We start from the raw sequence: 26471 nt of genomic DNA on the forward strand, positions 1-26471 counted from the left end.
TCCATGCTGCTACCGTGAAGTTCCCTCGAGCAACTATGGTGCTTCACCACCTCTACAGAAGCACGTGACGCTCCTCTTCACTGCTTCTCCTCACAGCTCGAGGTCCTCTCCTCCACTACCTTGGAGTCTCATCAACTACTCCATCTGTGCTGGGTTCGAAGTTCTCAGCAACATCTTCCCCAAAGACAAACCACAGATTGTCTCGTCGAGGGCGCTATCCCTCAGACATAGGCTGGTCAGGGCGCCTCCACGACCCACAATAATGCCTCTGGACGGTTTAATAAATACTCCTCGTCGCCCAGGACTTGAGATCACACGTCCACAGCTGGTACGTCTGCACACTTCTCTTCTCTTTGAGATATATCACTATGGGGTTCCTTCTGACGGGAGCTCAACGGAGCGCGGCTTTCCCCCTGCGATGTCTGGCCTCAAGTGAGGTCAAAGCCCTCCAGAAGTGAGCCTCACGCCTCCAGCAAAATGTCCACATCTCCTAGCCAGTCATTTATCTGTTTTCTTCTTCACTGCCCATAATCTCAAATTGTTATTTAAACCCAACAAACTATTTTACATCGGTGTTATCACGTCAATATTTCTTAGACATTCTGGTTAGGTCAGGCTTGCTGAATAACTGTCAAGAGGGAGACTCGTTTCTCCTGCAGGCTGAGATCATAACACTCCCCTCCCCTTATTTTTGAGAGTTATTCCAGTGGCAAAGCTCAGGATAATACATCCGCCACCACACTGTCTCGTTCTTCAACCGATATACTCCCTTAGGAGTCTACAATTAGTTCGTTGCACCTTGTAACATCTGGCTCACAACTCTCCAGAAACATGATCTTCTCATACACGATCTGACTTCTCTGGCACCTCTTGGCTAGGCTGTCCTCCTAGGACGCCTGCACTCCCTCGGTCCACTCTACTTATTGTTTCCACCCTCCGTTTCATCGTCTTCTTCTCTTCACGTCCAGAGTCAGACGTCTACTGTCTGTACCTCCTCTGTCGTCTTCACACTTCCATCTACTGCCATTATACTTCCGTCTCCTGTCATCATACTTCACTCCCTCGTCTTCACCGACGATCCTCCCTTTCGTCTCCTCATTTATCCGAGACCTCATCCTGTTTGACTTCCATCGAGTCCTCGGTTTTCTTCTATTCCTCCATGTTTGTATCATCATCCTCTTCCCACACCTCTCACCTCTATACAACTCCCTTTCTTCTCTTTCAACTCTTCTTCGTTCCGTAAAAGTTTCTTCGAGCACTGTACTACACCCAACAGCACTCGATCGTACATGTCGCTTTACCTCACCTAGAGTGTTCGTAAGCATCTCTCCACACATACTGTCTCTTCTCCTTTCATTTTCTCGGCTATTACTCTTCTTCACTATCTCTCCTCCACGTTTTCTGTGAAACAAGTCAACTCCTGACACCTCAAACGACTTAACTCCACTATCCATATGCCTCTGTGCTCGTGGACAACTTGACGCTCTACTCCCACCCTCAGTCTGTCCACATCTTTCCTCATTCCTACTCAGCACAGTTGCATTCGCCTTCCGACTCTTAATTTCAGCAGTCTGGGCTCTCCTCAGGTCCGCTCTCTTCACATGATTCTTCTTCGGCTGGGCCATCTTCACTTTTGACCTCACCGAGACTTCATTTTCCTGGGCTGGACCTTCATCAAACAGCCATGCTATATCTACATCAATATCTTCTACCAGTTTAATCGACACTGTCTCATCTTCTCCAGCGTCTTCCTTGTCGGCCACCTCTGCCTTCGTCACTACCGAGACATGGTTTCCAATGGATTGGCGGTCTCCTGACTCATCTCCTCGGATGTCAGTCAGGTTCACACTCTCAGGTGTCCTACCCGTGCCGTGGCCTTCTGGGCACTCCTCTGGCACAGTCTCCGCTATGACTCTTGGCAACACCTTTGTCCTGCACAAGTCATTCCCCAGGATCACTTGGACTCCTGGAACAGGTATGTGGGGACACACTCCCAACATCACCTCTGCCGATACATATTCCGACCTTAGCTGGACAGTATATACGGGCATGTTACTCTCAGACAATAACCCATATACTTTCATCTTACTCCTGCCAGTTAACCGTCGATCATTCCCAATCAGGCTTCTTGTAATCAAGCTCTGATTAGCTCCGGTATCCCTTAAGATACCAACTTCTACCTCAGGTTGGCCTCCTATACTGATCCAACCTTTGCTCATGAACGGCCTATACCTCTCGTTCACTAAGTTCATCTGTGGTTTGTCTTGGAACACAATAGTATATTTACTTCGGGGGTTACACATGGCCAGGGTCACAACTCTCTTGCCCTGCCGACAATCTCGCCTCACGTGACCCAATCCGTTACAATTGTAACACCTCACCTGGGAAAAGTCTCTTCTATATGTACCAAAGCGGCTCTGACTTTGTCCACTCACATGAGAGTTCCTCGAGCCAGGCACACTACTCGTACTCTGTGGAGCTTTACTGGACTCTCGATCTCCCGGATAACGATTAGTTTCTCGTTTAGCTCCTTCATCTTCACTTTCAGACGAAGTGCGCGACCTACTCTTCTGAGTTTTAGGGTACTTCCTTTTATCTGCCCATTTATCAAAATTCTTCTCCCCCCAGACTCCTCTGGGTCTTTCATAATTTCTTCCTCCCCAGACTCCACTGGGTCTGCAATTGCTGCGTCTCACCTCGCTTCTCACTCTGTTCTCCCTCAAGCTCTTGTATGCTTCGGTAATCATATCCGCCCTATCTGTGGCATCTTTCACCTCCTTTATCCCTGCTTCTTGGATCTTGAACTTTGTTTCGGGATGCATCATCTCCAAGAACTTCTCCATGACCATCAGTTGCTTCAGGTCAGCGTAAGATCCGACCCTGGCAGCTTCAATCCACTTCTGGAATCGTCTTTCCAGATCCCTTGCTGTCTCAGCAAACGTACATGCTCCAACTTTGATCATCTCTCTGAAGCGCTTCATATAAGCTTCTGGGGTTAACTGAAACGAGCGCAATATGCTGCTCTTTACTGTGGCATAATCCTGGCACTCTTCCAGTGACAATTGGGTATATGCCTCCCTGGCTGCACCGGTCAATCTTAACTGGACCAGCTGGGCCCATTCCTCTTGTGGCCACTCCTTGATGTTGGCTACTTTTTCAAAATGCTCGAAGAAGCTCTCTGCCTCTTCGGGAACAAACAAGGGAATGTCCTTCTCCCTAACCCTAACATCTGGTGAGTGTGATACCTGGGTGGTGCTCTCTGGCAACCCATGTTCAATCCTTTGCTCAGCCAAGTTTCTATTCGCTTCTATCTGCATTTGTTTTGTTCTCTCTTTTTCTTTTTTCACCTCTAGCCTTGCTTTCTCTTTTTCTTTCTCCTGTTCCAACTCCAGTTCCCTTATTCTGGTTTTCTCTTTTTCTTTCTCCACCTCTAGTCTTGCTTTCTCTTTTTCTACCTCCAGTCTGGTTTTCTCTTTTTCCCTCTCGGCTTCATTTTTCATCTGGAGTTCCAATTTCATCTTTTCCAGCTGGAACTGTCTCTCCTTGTCCTCACGCTGCATCTGGAGCTCTAACTGGAATCTCTCCAAGCTCCTATTTCGGCTACTCCTGCTACTGCGACTACTCTTGCTGCTCCTACTCGATCCCTGGGATCTCACTTCATCCTGCCCATCATCCTCCTTTCCACTTTCAGCTCCTTTTTGGGCTCCTTGCTCTGCCGCTTCACTTCTGGCTCTCAACTGCCTCAGGATCTCATCCTTCATCCCAGCTACTTTAGATGCTTTCAACCTAATGCCACATTTTTCTGCTATTTGTTTCAATTGATCCCTCGTGCAACCTTCCAAGTCCTCAGGCTTGCCTGACTCCACAAACGCTTGCACCTTATCCATCTTTGTCCTGTGAGTCTTCCCAAGAGAGAGAGAATATACACCAGCGGTCACACAGTTTATCTATTTCAGCAAGGGTGTACAAATCCACTCTTGGACAGGGTGTGGGTGTGTCAGTTCACTCTCCCGGACACAGGCCCCCAATTAATTATAGTGTGGGTTGGTGGTGTTGTCGTGTTGTTCCTCCTTTACAGACAACCCAACCCACAACTCGGTAGAGTGCTTATACCTCACTAGGAGATCACCCTGGGCGCTTCTGGCTCTTGGAGAGGGGCTCAACGTCACACGTTTAGGGGATGCGGCTCCAATACTTAGCCTCGTTGTCACGTGCACACACCCACTCGAGCCGCTGTGACTCCCCACTCTCTCCTTATGTGATATGATCTCCTCAATCCCCTTTGACTTACTAATTTTCCATCCTACCCTGTCCACAGTGGTGGTTCTTGGTTCTCTCTCTCTCTCTCTCTCTCTCTTCCTTTACTATTTCCTGGGAAGCCTCAGTAGAACGAGGTCAAACACCAGCAAATTGGAATACATTTACTAGACAAAGCACATACACAATACATACACACATATAATAATAATGAATCCTATACTCTATACTATTACAATCAGGTTGCACTCCAACACCATCAGAACTCTATCATCAGATTATCAAGTGGTATCCTATCTTCTGATTCCCCACCTGATACAATCTACCTCTTCAAGTAAATCAAGTCTTATACTACAATGTTGCACTATCAGCAAGAGAATATATCTATAAACATGTACAAGGAAATCCAGCATTGAATGCAATAACATATATATATATCAGTATAAATGTTCCTTGATACACAACAATGATCAATCGATCACTCTATCAGTCCTAGAACACATACATCTGTAGGTAATCCAGCCTACGACTGTAACTCTAAACTTCAGTATAAAACGCTCCTTGACATAAGAATGCAAACAATCACTCACCTCTTACTGCGTCTTGCACGCTAATGGCAACCAAACACTATCAACTCCCTACAAGTAATCCACCAGAACTTCCCCTCCACCTCTGGAAGTTCACTACCCTGATATCTTTAAGTTCTTCTGGGCTTAACTACCAGGATCATCTGCAGCTTCTCCATGCTGCTACCGTGAAGTTCCCTCGAGCAACTATGGTGCTTCACCACCTCTACAGAAGCACGTGATGCTCCTCTTCACTGCTTCTCCTCACAGCTCGAGGTCCTCTCCTCCACTACCTTGGAGTCTCATCAACTACTCCATCTGTGATGGCTTCGAAGTTCTCAGCAACATCTTCCCCAAAGACAAACCACAGATTGTCTCGTCGAGGGCGCTATCCCTCAGACATAGGCTGGTCAGGGCGCCTCCACGACCCACAATAATGCCTCTGGACGGTTTAATAAACACTCCTCGTCGCCCAGGACTTGAGATCACACGTCCACAGCTGGTACGTCTGCACACTTCTCTTCTCTTCGAGATATATCACTAGGGGTTCCTTCTGACGGGAGCTCAACGGAGCGCGGCTTTCCCCCTGCGATGTCTGGCCTCAAGTGAGGTCAAAGCCCTCCAGAAGTGAGCCTCACACCTCCAGCAAAATGTCCACATCTCCTAGCCAGTCATTTATCTGTTTTCTTCTTCACTGCCCATAATCTCAAATTGTTATTTAAATCCAACAAACTATTTTACATCTGTGTTACATCTGGGGAGCCGGTCGGCCGAGCGGACAGCACGCTGGGCTTGTGATCCTGTGGTCCTGGGTTCGATCCCAGGCGCCGGCGAGAAACACTGGGCAGAATTTCTTTCACCCTATGCCCCTGTTACCTAGCAGTAAAATAGATACCTGGGTGTTAGTCAGCTGTCACGGGCTGCTTCCTGGGGGTGGAGGCCTGGTCGAGGACCGGGCCGCGGGGACACTAAAAAGCCCCGAAATCGTCTCAAGATAACCTCACCTCAATATTTCTTAGACGATGAGTCACAATAACGTGGCTGAAGTATGTTGACCAGACCACACACTAGAAGTTGAAGGGACGACGACGTTTCGGTCCATCCTGGACCATTCTCAAGTCTCAATCGACTTGAGAATGGTCCAGGACGGACCGAAATGTCGTCGTCCCTTCAACTTCTAGTGTGTAGTCTGGTCAACATTTCTTAGACCTTCTGGTTAGGTCAGGCTTGCTGAATAACTCTCAAGGGGGAGACTCGTTTCTCCTGCAGGCTGAGATCATAACAATATTAAACCACGGATTCTTCTTTTGCTTCTCTGTTTTTTCCTGTCCGGCTGGGACAAACATGATTACAGCCTCCTGACACATTTGGGTGACATAGTCCATCATGTCTTGTACGGACTTGGTTCTGAGTTCTGTGTCCCAATGTATATCCCTTAGGAATTTATTCATCTCCTCATAGTTTCCCTTTCGGTATGCCAGCCCTTTGTTTCCCGTTTCTTTTTTGGGGGTGATAATTCCTAGCTCAACTAGGAACTCAAAGTTCAATACACTATGATCACTCATTCCCAGGGGGGCTTCCAACTTAACTTCCCTTATATCCAACTCATTTAGGGTAAATATCAGATCAAGCAAGGCTGGTTCATCCTCTACTCTCATTCTTGTCGGTCCCTTGACGTGTTGATTTTGAAAATTTCTTGTTGCCACATCCAGCAGCTTAGCTCTCCATGTGTCTGGGCCTCCATGTGGGTCTCTGTTCCCCCAATCTATCTTCCCATGGTTGAAGTCTCCCATGATTAGTAGTCTGGATCCGGTCCTGTTAGCCACAGAAGCTGCTCTCTCCATTATGTTGATGGTGGCCAAATTGTTTTAAATCATATTCCTGTCTGGTTCATATGTCGTTCGGTGGGGGGTTATATATGACTACTACAAATATTTTCTGTCCTCCAGTTGCTATGGTGCCTGATATGTAGTCACTGAAACCTTCACAGTTCTGAATTACCATCTCTTCAAAACTCCAACCTTTTCTTATCAGCAAAGCTACACCACCTCCTCCTCTCCCTTCTCTCTCTTTCCTCACTGCATAGTAGCCCTGTGGAAACACTGCGTTTGTTATGGTTTTCGTTAGCTTTGTTTCTGTGAGTGTAATCATGTCTGGGTTTTCTTCTAGTGCCCATTCTCCGAGTTCACTTGTTTTATTTGTAATCCCATCTATGTTAGTGTACATTGCCTTGAAGCTCACTTTCTTGTTTACATTTTCTTGTCCCTTTCTTGGCGAGCATTCTGCTGGTGTGGGAAGCTGTTCCGTGGGTGAGAAGATCTGTGGGGTGGTTTGCAGGGTCTCAGAGGATTTTGGGCTGGGGGTGGGGGTGCAATGGAAGGGGGGACAGGAAGGGTGTGGGTTAAGGAGATAGGGGGACATAGAGGATACTGGGTGAGGGGGGGAGGAGAGATAGGGAGGGTATGGGATCAAGAAGGAGGGAAGACATGGGGGAAAGGAGAGAGGGGGGGGGGGGGGGAATGGTAGGAATGGGGGAGGGGTGACAGGGTCAGAATGGGATGGGGGGGGGGGGAAGGGAGTGTTGGGTGAGCATTTGAGTGGGGGCAGGTAGGGTGAGGGGGGGGGAAGGGAGGGGTTTCTAAGCAGAGAGGGGTGGTGGTGTTGCCCTCCCCTCTGGTGTTGCTGGCATGCTGGTTGTGGGTTCCCCTCTTGTCTCTGGGACTGTTGTGTTGGAGGCTGCAATTTCCTGGGTTACTCCTCTCTCTCTTCGCTTCCTCCTTGCCTCTGCTGCCCTGGCTCTCTCCTCCTTCGTCCTGTCCCTCTGCAGGAATACTTTTTTGTATTCCTCCACATACTGCAGATGACTCTTCCTTTCTAAAAGAACCTCTTTGGTGGCCTCGTTTGTAAACACCACCTTTACCAGTCGGTTTCTGTCCTGTTGTACCAGCCCAACCTAAAATCCTTCTCAATGTTTTGTTCATCCCCTTCTATCTGTAACCCCTTCAGTAGCCCATGTACTGCCTCTCTATCCTTGCTATTCCATTCCTGCCTAATGGATCCTTCCTGTTCCTTGATGCCTACAACTACCACTGATCTTTTTCTCTCCATTAGCTGGCTGGTGCACTTTGCTGCTTCCTGTGAGGTAGCTGCTTGCATGGCTACCTCCCCCACTGTGTCCATTGCTTCTGAGCTCTTTCTCATTCTTTCCACAAACGTTTCAGGTACAGAGGCATTTCCTTCCGATGCTCCGATCCCACCTTCCCTTTGGATGATAATCTGATGCGCGGTCTCTATATTTTACTCTGTGAGGGATTTGATCTCCTCCTTTGCTGATGTCAGCTAACTTTACAGGTTGTTAATTGTAATTCTCATTTCATGTATCTCCCTCCTGAGTTCCTCCAGAACTTGGGTTAACAGTTCCTTTACAGTTAACAGTTTGGTCACTTTGACTATTCCCTGTGTCCCTGTTGCATCCTCCTGCCATTTTGTCCCTTGTCAAGAGAGAGAGTAAGATAGAGAGAGAGCAAGAGAGAGAGAGAGCAAGAGAGAGAGAGAGCAAGAGAGAGAGAGAGAGAGAGAGAGAGAGAGAGAGAGAGAGAGAGAGGAGAGAGAGAGAGAGAGAGAGAGAGAGAGAGAGAGAGAGAGAGAGAGAGAGAGGGAGGTGTGTGTGTGTGTGTGTGTGTGTGTGTGCATGTGTACATTTAGTCAGTGGTAGGGGAGAGTGGGAGTGGGGGGGGGAGTGAGATGGGGTTAAGAGGAGGTGGGTGAGGTGTTGTCTTCATATTACGGCAGGGGGATTAGCGGCTTATCCGGGTTCCCAGTGAGCTCACAGTTGCTGTCCCTGTTACCTGTCTACCACTTATTTATTTATTTATTTATATACTAGAAGGTACATTGGGTTTGAGAGAATACATTAAATAGTACAGTATTTACAATCTTGTAAAGCCACTAGTACGCGCAGCGTTTCGGGCAACTTACGATTATGTTATTGAATGGAATGCATTAGCTTCTACGATATGACATTATATAAACCTTGCACACTGTTGGAGACTTATGAGAGACACTTTTACCAGCCAGCCCCCCCCCCCCCCGCATGCACTCTAGGTGAATACACCGCGTTCCGTCGGTAATCCTGTGAGGTCTTCAGGTCTCCACGTGGGTCCCAGCTGATGCGACTGATGATGCCTCAAGAAGTCGATCTTCACTAGCAATCTTCTCTATATTCACTAAGATAATTCACCACGAGATGTGATCAATGTGTTGCATTGCAATGCCACTGTTCAATTTATACTGTCCCGATTCTCACTGCATAGTATACCTGCTCACTTGACCCTATTATTCCCTCGGTATAACCGCTGACCCTACATGTCTGCTCACTATCAAGGCTGACCGAAGACTGTGTGTGTGTGTAGGTGCACGTGTGTGTGTGTGTGTGTACTCACCTAGTTGTACTCACCTAGTTGTGCTTGCTGGGGTTGAGCTCTGGCTCTTTGGTCCCACCTCTCAACCGTCAATCAACAGGTGTACAGGTTCCTGAGCCTATCGGGCTCTATCATATCTACACTTGAAACTGTGTATGGAGTCAGCCTCCACCACATTGCTTCCTAATGCATTCCATTTGTCAACCACTCTGACACTAAAAAAGTTCTTTCTAATATATCTGTGGCTCATTTGGGCACTCAGTTTCCACCTGTGTCCCCTAGTGCGTGTGCCCCTTGTGTTAAATAGCCTGCCTTTATCAACCCTGTTGATTCTCTTGAGAATCTTGAATGTGGTGATCATGTCCCCCCTAACTCTTCTGTCTTCCAACGAAGTGAGGTTCAATTCCCATAGTCTCTCCTCGTAGCTCATACCTCTCAGCTCGGGTACTAGTCTGGTGGCAAACCTTTGAACCTTTTCCAGTTTAGTCTTATGCTTGACTAGATATGGACTCCATGCTGGAGCCGCATACTCCAGGATTGGTCTGACATATGTGGTATATAATGTTCTGAAAGATTCCTTACACAAGTTTCTAAAGGCCGTTCTTATGTTAGCCAACCTGGCATATGCTGCTGATGTTATCCTCTTGATATGAGTTTCAGGGGACAGGTCTGGCGTGATATCAACCCCCAGGTCTTTCTCTCTCTCTGACTCCTGAAGTATTTCATCTCCCAAGTGATACCTTGTATCTGGTCTCCTGCTTCCCTACCCTTATCTTCATTACATTACATTTGCTTAGGTTAAACTCTAACATCCATTTGTTCGACCATTCCTGCAGTTGGTCCAGGTCTACTTGAAGCCTCAAGCTGTCCTCCTCAGTCTTAATCCTTCTCATAATTTTGGCGTCGTCAGCAAACATTGAGAGGAATGAGTCTATACGCTCTGGGAGATCATTTACGTATATCAGAAACAGGATAGTCAAGCACAGAGCCCTGTGGGACTCCACTGGTGACTTCACGCAATTCTGAGGTCTCACCCCTCACTATAACTCTCTGCTTCCTATTGCTTAGGTACTCCCTTATCCACTGGAGCGCCCTACCAGTTACTCCTGCCTGTTTCTCCAGCTTATGCATCAACCTTTTATGGGGTACTGTGTCAAAGGCTTTCCGACAGTCCAAAAAAATGCAGTCCGCCCATCCTTCTCTTTCTTGCTTAATCTTTGTCACCTGATCATAGAATTCTATCAAGCCTGTAAGGCAAGATTTACCCTCCCTGAACCCATGTTGATGGGTTGTCACGAAGTCTCTTCTCTCCAGTTGTGTTTCTAGGTTTTCTCTCACAATCTTCTCCATCACCTTGCATGGTATACAAGTTAAGGACACTGGCCTGTAGTTCAGTGCCTCTTGTCTGTCACCCTTTTTAAATATTGGCACTACATTAGCAGTCTTCCATACTTCTGGTAGGTCTCCTGTTTCCAGTGACCTACTATACACTATGGAGAGTGGCAAGCACAGTGCTCCTGCACACTCTTTCATACCCATGGTGGGATTCCATCCGGCCCAAACAGCTTTTCTCACATCCAGCTCCAATAGATGCTTCTTGACCTCATCTCTTGCAATTTCAAACCTTTCCAAGGTCACCTGGTTTGCTGCCACCTCTCCTAGCGCCGTGACTTCTCCCTGTTCTATTGTAAAGACCTCCTGGAACCTTTTGCTGAGTTCTTCACACAACTCTTTGTCATTCTCTGTGTACCTCTCCTCGCCCACCTTAAGTTCATCACCTGTTCCTTCACTGTTGTCTTCCTCCTGATGTGACTGTGTAGTAGCTTTGGTTCGGTCTTGGGCTTTATTAGCTATATCCTTTCATACCTTTTCTCAGCTGCTCTTCTCACACTAACATACTCGTTCCTGGTTCTCTGGTATCTCTCTCTACCTTCTGGTGTTCTGTTATTACGGAAGTTCCTCCATGCCCTTTTGTTCAGCTCCTTTGCTTTCATACATTCCCTATTAAACCACGGATTTCTTCCTTTGCTTCTCTGTTTTTTCCTCTTGGGCTGGGACAAACCTGCTTACAGCCTCCTTGAAATTTTTGGGTGACATAGTCTATCATGTCTTGTACGGACTTGGTTCCGAGTTTTGTGTCCCAATGTATATCCCATAGGAATTTATTCATCTCCTCATAGTTTCCCTTTCGGTACGCCAGCCTTTGTTTCCCAGTTCTTTTTTGGGGGTGATAATTCCTAGCTCAACCAGGTACTCAAAGCTCAATACACTATGATCACTCATTCCCAAGGGGGCTTCCAACTTAACTTCCCTTATATCCGACTCATTATCCGATATCTGTGTGTGTGTGTGTGTGTGTGTGTGTGTGTGTGTGTTTGGTATGTTTAATTCCCTTGGTGTTTGAGATTCTAAAGTGTGTTTGTGAGGAAAGTACTATTAAGTAAAGAGTATTATATTCACTGAAGGAGAGTATGGGGAGGCCCGGCCAGTGAAATGTGAGCCGTGTTGAGATCAGAAATGGTTTGCTGTATGACCCCAGCGAGAGGTGTAGTGAGCCAGTGTCTCCCTCGCTTCCCTGTGTTACCGCATGTTACCCTGCTGCTCGTCCTGCACACCCATCTCGCTGCGTCACTCTCTCTTCCCTTGTCTCTCTGTCTCTTTCTCTGCTTCTCTGTCTCTGCCACTCTGTCTCTGCTTCTCTGCCTTTTCTGCCTCGGCCTTCTTATTTGGCTCCTCTGCTTCAGCCCTTCGCTTCTGCCCTTCCGCCTCGGCCCCTCTGCTTCGGCCCTTTGTCTCGGCCCTCTGTAATGGACCCTCGGTCTCTTTTCTCTCTGTCTCTGCCTTTCTGCCTATCCCTTGCCAATACCCCTCTGCCCTGCCTGTGCCCCTCTGCCTCTGCCTGTGCCCCTCTGCCTCTGGCTCTCTGCCTGTGCCCCTGCCTCTGCCACCCTGCCTCTGCCCCAGTGCCTCTGCCCCTCTGCTTCTGCCTCTCTTCCTCGTCCCCTCTGCTTCGGCCCCTCTGCAAAGGTCCCACTGTCACTGCCCCTCTGCCTCTTTGCCTCTACCCCCCTCCTCCACCTCCTGCCCCTACTACTCTCCCCCTCTGCCTCGTCCCCTCTGCTTCGGCCCCTCTTCCTCTGCCCCGTCTCCTCTGCCTCTGCCCCTCTGCCTCGGCATCACTGGCATGGCCCCTCTGCCTCTGACCCTTAGCATCTGCCCCCTCTGCCTTGGCCCCTCTGCCACGGCCAATTAGCATCTGCCCCTCTATCTCTGCTCCTCTGCCCCTCTGCCTTTACCCCTTCTGCCACTCTGCACTGCCCCTCTCCCTCATCCCCTCTGCCACTGCCCCATGCCTGCCCTTCAGCCTTTCTTTCTTGTCCCCTCTGCCTCGACCCCCGCTGCCCTTGGCCCTTCTGCCACTGCCCATCTGCAGCTGCCTCTCTGCTTCGGCCCCTCTGCCTCTACTACTCTGCTTCTGCCTCGATCCCTCTGCCTTGGCCCCCTCTGTCTCTGCCCTCTGCCTCTGCCCCTCTGCCTCTCCCCACTGCTTCTGCCCCTCTACCTCGGCCAGTCTGCCTCGGCCACTCTGCCTCGCCCTCTCTGCCTCTGACCCACTGCTTCTGCCCCTCTTCTTCGGCCAGTCTGCCTCGGCCACTCTGCTCGGCCCCCTCTGTCTCTGCCCCTCTGCCTCTGCCCCCTGCTGCTGCCCCTCTGCCTCTGCCCCCTGCTGCTGCCCCTCTGCCTCGGCCAGTCTGCCTCGGCCACTCTGCCTCGGCCCCCTCTGCCTCTGCCCCTCTGCCTCGGCCCCCTCTGCCTCTGCCCCACTGCTTCTGCCCCTCTGACCCTCTGCCTCTGCCCCACTGCTTCTGCCCCTCTGACCCTCTGCCTCTGCCTTTGACCCTCTGCCTCTGCCCCTCTGCCTCTGCCCCTCTGCCTCTGACCCTCTGCCCCCTCTGCCCCTCTGCCTCTGGACCCTCTGCCTCTGCCCCTCTGCCTCTGACCCTCTGCCTCTGCCCCTCTGACCCTCTGCCCCTCTGCCTCTGCCCCTCTGCCTCTGCCCCTCTGCCTCTGACCTTCTGTCTCTGCCCCTCTGCCTCTGCCCCCTCTGCCTCTGCCCCTCTGCCGCTGACCCTGTGCCTCTGCCCCTCTGCCTCTGCCCCTCTGCCTCTGCCCCCTTGCCCTCTGCCCCTCGGCCTCTGACCCTCTGCCCCTCTGCCCCTCTGCCTCAGCCCCTCTGCCTCAGCCCTTCTGTCTCTGACCCTCTGCCTCTGCCCCTCTGCCTCTGACCCTCTGCCCCTGCCCCCTCTTGCCGCTGACCCTCTGCCTCTGCCCCTCTGCCTCTGCCCCTCTGCCTCTGCCCCCTCTGCCTCTCTGCCTCTGCCCCTCTGCCCCTGCCCCTCTGCCTCTGCCCCTCTGCCCTCTGACCCTCTGACTCTGCCCCTCTGCCTCTGCCCCTGCCCCTCTGCCTCTGCCCCTCTGCCTCTGCCCCTCTGCCCCTGCCCCCTCTGCTCTGCCCCCTCTGCCTCTGACCCCTCTGCCTCTGCCCCTCGCCTCTGACCCTCTGCCTCTGCCCCCTCTGCCTCTACCCTCTGCCTCTGCCCTCTGACCCTCTCCCCCTCTGCCTCTGCCCCTCTGCCTCTCTTCCTCTGCCCCTCTGCCTCTGCCCCTCTGCCCTCAGCCCTCTGCCTCTTCCCCTCTGCCTCTGCGCCTTGCCCTCTGCCCCCTCTGCCTCAGCCCCTCTGCCTCTGCCCCTCTGCCGCTGCCCTCTGCCGCTGACCTCTGCCTCTGCCCCTCTGCCCCTCTGCCTCTGCCCCTCTGCCTCTCTGCCTCTGACCCTCTGCCTCTGCCCCTCGACCCTCTGCCTCTGCCTCTGACCCTCTGCCTCTGACCCTTCTGCCTCTGCCCCCTGCCTCTGCCCCTCAGCCTCAGCCCCTCTGCCTCTGCCCCTCTGCCTCTGCCCTCCTGGCCTCTAACTCAGCCCCTCTGCCTCTGCCCCTCTGCCTCTGCCCCTCTGCCCCTCAGCCTCTGCCTCTGACCCTCTGCCTCTGCCCCTCTGCCTCAGCCCCTCTGCCTATGCCCCTCTGCCGCTGCCCCTCTGCCGCTGACCTCTGCCTCTGCCCCTCTGCCCCTCTGCCTCTGCCCCTCTGCCTCTCTGCCTCTGACCCTCTGCCTCTGCCCCCTCTGACCCTTCTGCCTCTGCCTCTGACCCTCTGCCTCTGACCCTCTGCCTCTGCCCCTGCCTCTGCCCCTCAGCCTCAGCCCCTCTGCCTCTGCCCTCTGCCTCTGCCCCTCTGCCTCTAACTCAGCCCCTCTGCCTCTGCCCCCTCTGCCTCTGCCCCTCTGCCCCTCAGCCTCTGCCTCTGACCCTCCTGCCTCTGCCCCTCTGCCTCTGCCCCTCTGCCTCTGCCCCCCTGCCTCTGCCTCTGCCAATCGGCCTCTGACCCTCTGCCTCTCTTCCCCTCTGCCTGCTGCCCTCTGCCTCAACCCCCTCTGCCTCTGACCCTCTGCCCCTGCCCCTCTGCCTCTCTGCCTTCCTGCCCCTGCCCCTCTGCCTCTACCCCTCTGCCTCTGCCCCTCTGCCTGAGCCCCTCTGCCTCTGACCTCTGCCTCTACCCCTCTGCCTCTGCCCCTCTGACCCTCTGCCTGAGCCCCTCGACCCTCTGCCTGAGCCCCTCTGCCTCTGACCCTCTGCCTCTGACCCTCTGCTTCTGCCCCTCTGCCTCTGACCCTCTGCCTCTGCCCCTCTGCCACTGACCTCTGCCTCTGACCCTCTGCCCCTCTGGCTCTGCCCTGCCCCTCTGCCTCTGCCTCTTCCCCTCTGTCCCTCTGCCTCTGCCCCTCTGACTCTGACCCTCTGCCTTTGACCCTCTGCCTCTGCCCCTCTGCCTCTGCCTCTGACCCTCTGCCTCGGCCCCTCTGCCTCTGCCCTCTGCCTCTGCCCTCTGCCTCTGCCCCTCTGCCTCTACCCCCCTCTGCCTCTGCCCTCTGCCCCTTGCCGCTGACCCTCTGCCTCTGCCCCTCTGCCTATGCCCCTCTATCTTTGCCTGTCTTTCTCGTCCCCTTTTCCTATCCCCTCTGCCTCGTCCCAACTGCCTCGGCCCCCACTGCCTCTTGCCCCTCTGCTTTGGCCTCTCTGCCCCTCTGCTTTTGGCCCCTCTGCCCCTCTATCGCTCCTCCTCTGCCTTTGCCTCTCTGTCTTGGCCCTTCTTCCTCTACCACTCTGCCTCTGCCACTCTAACTCTACCCCACTTTCTCTACCCCGCTGCCTCTGCCCCTGCTGCCTCTACCCTTCTACCTCTGCCCCTCTGCCTCTGTTGAAATTCCAACACCCAAATACTAATCCCTAGTTCGATAGTAGGTATTTTTGTACTAGGAATTATAATTTACTAATACTACTAACCAGTAGTGTAGCTATATAAATTCTAATAAACTGACTCGTAGTAACACCAGATTTGTCTAGAATTCATGGCGGCGATTGACTCAGCTATCCAGCTCGGGAGAATAAATTCCACATATTTATAAATCGAATTAAAACATGTTTAATCTTGTAGAATTTATTAAGGTATTTAGGATTGGCAATTGATTCATTTTCTGTTTAGTAAAATATATAGCCGTTTATTGGAAATAGTTTCATACAGTTGCGGTCATCTGATCCAGTAAACAAAGTAAACAAACTCAAATTCAATTACGAATTATATATTTTCCATCTAACGTCAGTTAGGTTAAAATGATTTGCACAGCGAGAAAACAATATGCTGTTACCTAAAGTACGTTAATGTGACGCAAAATAACGTCAGTAATGTTTCCATCCATTCGGAAATTAGATTATTGCGAATTATTACACAAGTTTCCAACATCCGGCGCCTAGATGGCGCGCGGGACTAGCAAGGAGACTTGTCAGAAAGAGACGCCATTACAGTTTGGTGCCCTGAAGCTGATCCTTATTATCGATGAAATTGAGGAGCATCCCTGCATTAAATGGCTTGAGATCGATTCGGCAGCTTCAACATATTACGGACACAGCATCCGGCAAGGCTGAGTACCATTGATTTTCTATTTGGCCATTATTCTATATTTACGTTGGTGCCTTGTCATTACGTTGCATGTAAGCCTAATAACTCCCGTGAGTGTAATTCTTATGCCTAATCCACTCTTATTTCATGAATAAATGCATAAATATATACACTCAAGTAGAAATTACATGTTATTAATATTTCAGCAAGGAGCTAGCTACAAGGGAACCGTTACTTCAGGCTGTAGAATCACGTGTCGCCAGACGCGTACAGGGTTCAATGTGATTCTATATTATATGTAGACTAACATTATAGAATTTCCCCCCCCCCCACAAGAGATATGTAAAGGCAATTGCTCTACTTTAAATAGAAGTTTTTCAGTCCACTTCTCTAAATTAATTTTGATTAATTAATATGTTTATTATTAAAGATCCATAGATCACTGGTCACCGAGCCCATAACATTTTTTATGGTCCTAATGAACTTCTTAATGATATTATATGTTGGAGTGAATTCCCCCACAGCCTCTGACCGTCTGCCTCTGCCTTTCTCTCTCTCTCTTTTCTCTCTCTCTCTCTCTCTCTCTCTCTCTCTCTCTCTCTCTCTCTCTCTCCCCTCTCTCCTCTCTCTCTCTCTCCTCTCTCTCTCTCTCTCTCCTCTCTCTCTCTCTCTTCTCTCTCTCTCTTTCTCTCTCTCCTCCCCCCCTATTTCTCTCTCGCTCTCGCTCTCCTCTCTCTTTCTCTCTCTCTCTTCTCCTCTCTCTCTCTCCTCTCTCTCTCTCTCTCTCTCTCTCTCTCTCTCCTCTCTCTCTCTTTCTCTCGTCTTTTCAAATTCTCAAAAGACGTATATTAAACGTAATTTAAAACGTGCCCTTAACAATGAAATGTCGTTTTAGCACGTACAGAAGATGCGAAAATGATGGGACTCCCCAAGTCTCCCCCTTCGCACCCTCCCCCAAAACCTCGTGCTCCCCCCCCCCCAGCCCTCTTTTTTCCGTCTGACCCCCTGAAGTCTTTCATACTCCTCCACCATCCCTATCCAGATCCTCCAGACCCCCGCCCACCCCAGATCCCGCAGGTCCTGCTTTCTAGGCCCTCACACCCCGGACCCTCCCTGTTTCCCTGCTTAATGGGAGTCAAACAGAATCTGAGAAGGACAGAAGAGAGTCAGTTTCAGGGTGATGTACTCGAACATAGATGGGATTACAAGCAAGGCAAGTGAACTACTGGAAAGAGCACCAAGAATTGATCCACAGATGGTAATCATCTACTCATAGAAACAAAAACTTCAGGGAATCATGACGGAATGCCGATTGTTTCCCCAGGATTACACTGGAATAATTTTTTGAAAGAGAGGGAAGGAAGGGTAGGAGGCCAGAGTGGGTCATACTAATGAGAAAGGAGTTTAGTTTTCAAGGCGGATGGTTTTCCAGGGATGCGAGGGATTCAGAGAGTATATAACAGGCACCATGACAATGGGAGGACCAAGAGTAGTAGCAGCAGTGATATATAATCTCCCACCAAATGAAGAAGACCCCAGTAAGGAGTATGACAAGAACAACATGGCAGTTAGCACTATAATTGAGGAGGGCAGCCTCTGTTACCTGTAGAAATAAATCGTATCTGCTCATCATGCGGGACTTCAGTCACGAAGGATAGAGTGGGGAGAACAAGGAACCGCATGGAGGTGAGGATACGTGGAGAGCAAAACTATTGGAGGTGGCGACAAGAAACCTTTTAAGCCAGCATGTCAGGGAACCCACAAGAATGAGAGGAAACGATGAACCAGCGAGACTTCGACCTAGTCTTTCACTCTGAACGACTCCGACATAAGAAAAATCGGTTTCGAGGCCCTGGTAGGAATGAGCGACCAAAGTGTACTGACCTTTGAGTACCTGCTGAAGAAGGGTTATTGAACTCGAGGAGGGAAACTGGAACTGAAAAACAAAAGGCTGGCCTTCCGAACGAAAAACTATGAGGAGATCAGAAATAATCATAACAGATATAACATGGGAACAGAGCTTAGGGAAAGACGGCCCAAGACATGATGGATTACGGTTACGCAAGAGTGTAAGGGGGCAGCCGACAAGTTTGTCCCGGTCCAAAAGGGAAAAACAACGAAATGTACATGAGAAACTTATGGTTTAATCAGAGATGTAGGCTAGCTAAGCAGCAAAGTAAATGGGCGTGGAGTAACTATAAGAATAACAGGGTACTTGAGAGCAGAGAAAGATACCAGAGTGCCAGGAATGAATATGTCACATTGAGAAGAGAGGCAAAAGGGCAATACAAAAATGACATTGCAAGCAAGACAAAAGACTCAACCTAAAATTGTTGCGCAGCCATATCGGGAGAAATTAGCAACAGAAAGGATCAGGTAATAAATTGAGGATAGAGGGAGCCAGTCGGCCAGAGCGGACAGCACGCTGGACTTGTGATTCCTGTGGTCCTGGGTTCGATCCCAGGCGCCAGCGAGAAACCATTAGGCAGAGTTTCTTTCACCCTATTGCCCCTGTTACCTAGCAGTAAAAAAAAAAACCTGGGTGTTAGTCAGCTGTCACGGGCTGCTTCCCTGGGGGTGGAGGCCTGGTCGAGGACCGGCCGCGGGGACACTAAAAGCCCCCAAAATCATCTCAAGATATAGGGGCAGACAGATTCACTACCACGGTAAGGAAGTGTGCGAGGAACTGAATAATATATTCCAGGAGATCTTCACAGTAGAGCAAGGAGAAGTTCTAGAGATAACAGAAGGAATAGTTAACCAGGAACCCCTCGAAGAATTTGAGATTACCAGTGGGGATGTAAGGAATCTTTCACTAGATTTGGATGCGACAAAAGCTATAGACCCAGATGGAATCTCCCCTTGGATACTAAAGGAAGGAGCAGAAGCACAGTGCCTGCCACTCTCCACAGTGTATAACAAACCCTTGGTAACAGGGGAACTACCCAAAATTTGGAAGATGGCTAATGTAGTCCGTATATACAAGAAGGGGGATAGACATGAGGAACTAAACTACAGGCCAGTGTCCCTAACTTGTACCATGCAAGATGATGAAGAAGATTGTGCGAAAAAAGTTAGTGAAACATCTGGAGCGAAAGAACTTTGTAACACAGCATGAACATGGGTTCAGGGATGTCAAGTCCTGCCTCACAGGATTAATTTAAATTCTACGATCAGGCAACCAAAATCTGGCAAGAAAGAGAATGGTGGGCAGACTGCATATTTTTGGATTGCCAGAAAGCCTTTGACACACAGTACCACAAAAGAGGCAAGTGAATAAAGCTGGAGAGGCAGGCAGGAGTGTAAAGGAAGGTACTCCATTGGATAGGGGAGTACCTAAGCAACATAAGACACTATGAAGGGGTGAGGTCTCAGATTGGTGAGGCGTCACCAGTGGAATCCCTCAAGTTCAGTCCTTGGACTTATACTGTTTCTGATATATGTAAATGATCTTTCAGATGGTATAAATCGTTCCTTTCATTGTTTGCTGATGATGCAAAAATTATGAGGATGGTTAAAACAGAGGAAGATAGTAGGGAGGCAACAAGATTACCTAGAGAGACTGAATGAATGGTCCAACAAATTGCTACTGAAGTTCAACGCGAGTAAATGTAAGGTAATTAAACTAGGCGGTGGAAACAGGAGGCCAGACACAGGGTATTGAATAGGAGATGAAGTATTTCTTGAAACGGACAGAGAGAAAAATTAGGAGATGATATCTCACCAAACTTGTCCTCTGAAGCCCATATAAAAAGAATTCCATCTGCGGCATATGCGAGGCTGGCTAACATCAGAACAGCCTTCAGGAACCTGAGTAGGGAATCGTTGGAACCATGCATACCACATATGAAACACCAATCCTGGAGTATGCAACTACTGTAGGTACTCACAGGGGCCTTGGGGCTGAATGGACAGCGCTTGGGACTCGTAATCCCAGGGTGCAGGTTTCGATCCCGGCCGTCGGTGAAAACAGAGGGGCAGAGTTTCTTTCACCCTGAAACCCCTGTTGCCTAGCAGTAAATAGGTACCCTGGGAGTTAGACAGCTGTTACCGGCTGCTTCCTGGGTGTGTGTGTGTGTGTGTGTTCTAGAAGAGAAAAAATTAGTAGTTAGTAACAGTTGATTGGACTGACAGTTGAGAGGCGGGCCGGAAAAGCAGAGCTCAACCCCCTCAAGTACAACTAAGTGAATACACACACACAGACAAACACACACACAGACCAAACACACACACAGACCAAACACACACACAGACCAAACACACACACACAGACCAAACACACACACACAGACCCAAACACACACACACAGACCAAACACACCACACAGACCAAACACACACACACAGACCTAACACACAACAACACAGACCAAACACACACACACACACAGACCAAACACACACACACACACACAGACCAAACACACACACACACACACAGACCAAACACACACACACACACACAGACCAAACACACACACACACACACACAGACCAAACACACACACACACACACACAGACCAAACACACACACACACACACAGACCAAACACACACAAAACCAAAACACACAGACCAAAACACACAGACCAAAACACGCTGTTGCTAAGACTGGTATAGGGAGGGTGGACATGTGCAGTTCGCTCATCTAAATGTCTTCATAATTTGGGACATCAGAGGGATACAAAGGAAATTCGTTGCGTAGTGATATTATGAAGTGAAACGCACTGTTTAGAAAATAGGAGTTTCATAGATTGTGTCCGATAGAACTAATTAGTGAAGATCACTGTATGACATCAGTTCCACGACAGGACTCGTTGCCGCCATCGCTCAGTCAGAGATTACGTAACTAGATGTGATAGTGAAGATTAAAGCGAATAGTGAACAGAATAGTGAAGAAGATAGGCAAAACGGTAGCGTTAGAGCTTGTACCGGGCTAAGGGGAACAAGAGGCCGATTACTGGTGATATATAGCAGGAATTTGGAGTGATCTATGCCTGGCAGCGGCGTGGACATCAACGGGCCTACAGAGACGTAAACAAGACATAAACAATGTTTCTCAACACCTAGTTGTACTTTGGGATGTTGACTTGGTGGTAGAGCCTCTCAATTAGTCAGTTATTCATACATGTACAGTGTTCTTGCAATATATTATTTATGGTGGATATAAGTGAAAATATGGAAACGAACCTCAGAAGACAATAGCGTCATTTGGGACTAGTGTTTTGGTACCTACATGTGACAACATTATGCCCTCCACTGGGTAACACCCCCACCTTCTCTCACCCTCACTCCCCTCTTACAATAACACCCCCCATCTTCTCTCACCCTCACCCCCTCTTACAATAACACCCCAATCTTCTCTCACCCTCACCCCCTCTTACAATAACACCCCCCCATCTTCTCTCACCTCACCCCCTCTTACAATAACACCCCCCCATCTTCTCTCACCCTCACCCCCTCTTACAATAACCCCCCCCATCTTCTCTCACCCTCACCCCTCTTACCATAACACCCCCCATCTTCTCTCACCCTCACCCCCTCTTACAATAACACCTCCTCCTTCTCTCACCCTCACCCCCTTTACAATAACACCCCCATCTTCTCTCACCCTCATCACCTCTTACAATAACACCTCCTCCCTTCTCTCACTCTCACCCCCTCTTACAATAACACCCCCCATCTTCTCTCACCCTCACCCCCTCTTACAATAAACACCTCCAACCCACAAAGCCTACCACCCATAGCTTGTATACCATGCAAGGTGACTGGAGACGGATATATTATAAACAACCTAGTAACACATCTGGGAGAAGGGATTCCGTGACAACCCATAAAAATGGGTTCAGGCAAGTTAAATCTCGCCTTACAGCCTTAATAAATTCTACAATCAGGTGACAAAGATTAAACAAGAAAGAGATGGATGCGCAGACTGCATTTACTTGGACTGTCGGAAAGCCATTGACACAGTACCCCATAAGAGGTTGATGCATAATCTGGAGAAACAGGCTGGAGAAACTGGTACCGTACTCCAGTGGATAAGGGAGTACCTAAGCAATAGGAAGCAAAGAGTTACAGTGAGGGGTGAAACCTCAAATTGCGTGAAGTCCCAAGTGGAGTTCCCACAGGGCTCTGTACTTGGACCTATCCTGTTTTCTGATATACGTAAAATGATCTCCCAGAGGGTATAGAATCATTCCTCTCAATGTTTGCTGACGATACCAAAATTATGTGGATGGATTTAGACAGAGGAGGACAGCTTGAAGCTTCAAGATGACCTGGACAAGCTGAAGGAATTTTCGAACAAATGTGTTAGAATTTAACCCAAGCAAATGTAATGTAATGAAGATAGGTGTAGGGGACCAGGACACAGACACAAGGTATCATTTGGGAGATTAAAATTCTTCAAGAGTCAGAGAGAAAGATTTGAGGATTGATATCACGCCAGACCTGTATCCTGAAGCCCATATCAGAGAATAACATCAGTGGCATATGCCAGGTTAGCCATATAAGAACGGACTTTAGAATCTGTGTGAGGAACGATACAGAACTTTTATATACCGACATATGTCAGACCAATTCAGGAATTTGCGGCTCCAGTGTGGAGTTCATATCTGCTCAAGCATAAGACTAAATTGGAAAAGTTTCAAAGTATGTCACTAAACTAGTACCCGAACTGAGGGGTTTGAGCTACGAGGAGAGACTATGGGAATTAAACCTCAAGTCACAGGGAGGTAGAGGAGTTATGGGACATGATCTCTACATACAAGATTCTCAAATGAATTGATAGGGTAGATAAAGATAGACTATTTAATGCATGGGGCACACACACACTATAAGACACAGGTGGAAACTGAGTGCCTAAATGAGCCATAGAATCATTAGAAAGATTTTTGTCTGAGTAGTTGACAAATGGAATGCATTAAGAAGTGATGTTGTGGAGGCAGACTCCATACACAGTTTCAAGTGTAGATATGATTGAGCCCAATAAGCTCAGGAACCTGTATATCTGATGACTGACAGTTGAGAGACGGGACCAAAAAGCCAGAGATCAATCCCGCAGTCACAACTAGGTAAGTGCAACTAGGTAAGTACACACACATACACATATGAAGTACTTGTACTTAATTTTAATTAGAAAAGTTTTAAATCATCAGTTGTACTATTGCAACTGACTACGATTTGACAGCAAATTTGACTAGGACAACAAATCATGCTGTCTACGATTTGAGTGACAGAAAGTAATGTATTTTATACGTTATTAAAACAACATTATATGAATAGTTTTAGTGTCACCTTTCTGCGACCAATTAAAAACGGTCAAAAAGGTTTGTACTATTGCAACTGACTACGATTTGACAGCAAATTTGACTAGGACAACAAATCATGCTGTCTACGATTTGAGTGACAGAAAGTAATGTATTTTATACGTTATTAAAACAACATTATATGAATAGTTTTAGTGTCACCTTTCTGCGACCAATTAAAAACGGTCAAAAATGGTTTTTGTTTGCTGAGTATATCCATTCATCTACTTATCTCTCTGTCATATATATATACATATTCATCTATCTGTATATTTATCATTGTATCTATCTATCTATCCATCTCTTTATCCACCTATCTATCTATCTATCTATCTATCTATCTATCTATCTATCTATCTATCTATCTATCTATCTATCTATCTATCTATCTATCTATCTATCTATCTATCTATCTATCTATCTATCTATCATCTATATCTATCTATCTATCTATCTATCTATCTATCTATCTATCTATCTATCTATCTATCTATCTATCTATCATCTATCTATCTATCTATCTATCTATCTGTCTATTTATCCAGCTACCATCTCATCTTTCTATTCATTTATGTATTTATCAAGCCATTTATCTGCCCATCCATCTATCCATCATATTCAGCTGTTTATCCATACCCCTGTCTGTCTCTATCCATAAGTATATCCTTCACGCTATCAGTCCACATCTCTATGCATACATCTATATTATAATCTGCTCTCTGTCTATCTCTTTTATGTCTTTCTGTCTCTCTTTTCTAGCTCCTCTCTTTCTCTGTTTATCAGCCTCTATTTCTTCCTCTGTCCTCTGTGTCTGCCTGTTTCTGACTATGTGTCTCTGTCTTTGTATTTCTCGGTCACTGTCTGTCTGTCTCTCCTCTTTCCTATCAACCAATATTTTTGTGTAATTAGTGTGGGTTACCGCCTGCGAGAAGAGCTTATTTGACATACTAAAAATTATAGTTCCCTTACTCTCATAAAGGGTTGTGTCCTGCAAAACTTTTTAGAGTTGTGAAGAATCGTCTGTTTTATGTGAGTACGAACAACTTATTTACAGCAGGTAATTTGTTAATTTTACGGAATCAGTGTAAAAAAGTACATATTACTATACGAAAAAACATTGTTCTGAAAGTTTGTTTTGATACTATCTAGCTGAACAGAGGGCGTGCATTGACAAAAATGTGTGAGGGGGTCTGAATGTGATCCTGACATGCTCTTACCTATTGAATTCTGACAACCCAAATCATCCATTTTTCATCCTGTACCCCAGCCCATTTCCTCTGCCCATATGGATGACGCTAGCTCCATCTGTGTGGCCTCCAACGACGAACAGACAAACAGCCAGACACACACACACAGATATTCTCTCACACTTTGGAGTACGTAACATAATATATGTACTGTGTCTCGACACAATAAGATTCTTATTTTGAGTTTATATTTCAGGTGAAAATGTCTATAAATATTGAACATTTATTGGTTCTTAGTCTTGGAAATTTTGACCGAATTTGTGCTATATATTATACTGGATGGGTATCCAGCGATGCCTAGGTCTGTCTGTCCAATTTGACCATATATCTATCCTTCCACCTATCTCTCTATTTATCTATCCGTCCATCCACCTACCTCTCTTATTATTTAGCCATTAATCTATATATAATCAATGCATCCATCTCTCTATCTCTCTATCTCGGTCTATCTATCCATTTATCTCGGTCTATCTATCCATCTATCTAACTATCTACTCATCATATATTTAAGAATCTATATATATTCATCTATCTTTCAATCTACCTATATAGCAATCCATATATTCATTTATCTATCTTTCTCTCTGTTCACCTGTACGTCTATCCATCTGTCCAAACATCTACACCTTTGCCTATTTGTCTATACATCTATCTATCCGTCTTTCCCTTTATACATCCATCTATCCATCTATCGACGTGTAGAAGAATGTAAGAACTCTTGTATATATACATAAATAAATAAAATAACTAAATAAATAAAAATACGAAAATATCTATCCATCCATCTACTCATCCATCCATCTACTCATCCATCCATCTACTCATCCATCCATCTACTCATCCATCCATCTACTCATTCATCTATCTATTCATACATCTATCCATTCATCTGCCCTCTGTCCATTTATCTATATACATCTATCCATCTTTCCGTCCATCTTTCCTCCACCTGTGCAGCCATTTATCCATCCATCAATGCAACCATCTGTCCATAAATCTTTTCATCTAGCTTTCTATCCATCTATCTCACTATATCTACATCTTGCTTTCTTTTCATCTATCTATCCATGCACCTAATCAACTTTGTATTCAATAATTCAACCAAATATCTGTTCATTTAACTATCAATCTATATATTCGTCTATATATCATTGTACCTAAACATCCAGCAATCAATGCATCCATACATCTATCAATCCACTTATCTGTCTATTCATGTTTCCAGCCATCCATTCATCCATTAATCTGATGTCAGTCTCTGTCTCTAGATATCTTTGTCTCTGTTTCTCTATATCTGTCTGTCTATCTGTTCATCAGAGAGAGAGAGCTCTGATGAGATATATAATCTGTGTGTTGGGTGTCAACAGTGAGAGGATGTTACGACCCTGGGTCCAGATGGATCCTGGGTCCAGATGGATCCTGGGTCCAGATGGATCCTGGGTCCAGATGGATCCTGGGTCCAGATGGATCCTGGGTCCAGATGACTGTGGTAGATGGACCGGGATCGAGTGGCATTTGTTGACATACAGATGATGTAGGGACTCTTCACCTATGTATGCATTTTAGGTGTGATAGGCCTTGAATGTGTTGGATGATACGTTGGATTAGTGATATTTAAATTATAGAGTTTTTAGATTAGTTTGGTTAAAGAATGAATGT

The sequence above is a fragment of the Procambarus clarkii genome, chromosome 57 (assembly GCF_040958095.1).
Source record: "Procambarus clarkii isolate CNS0578487 chromosome 57, FALCON_Pclarkii_2.0, whole genome shotgun sequence".
NCBI lineage: Eukaryota > Metazoa > Arthropoda > Malacostraca > Decapoda > Cambaridae > Procambarus > Procambarus clarkii.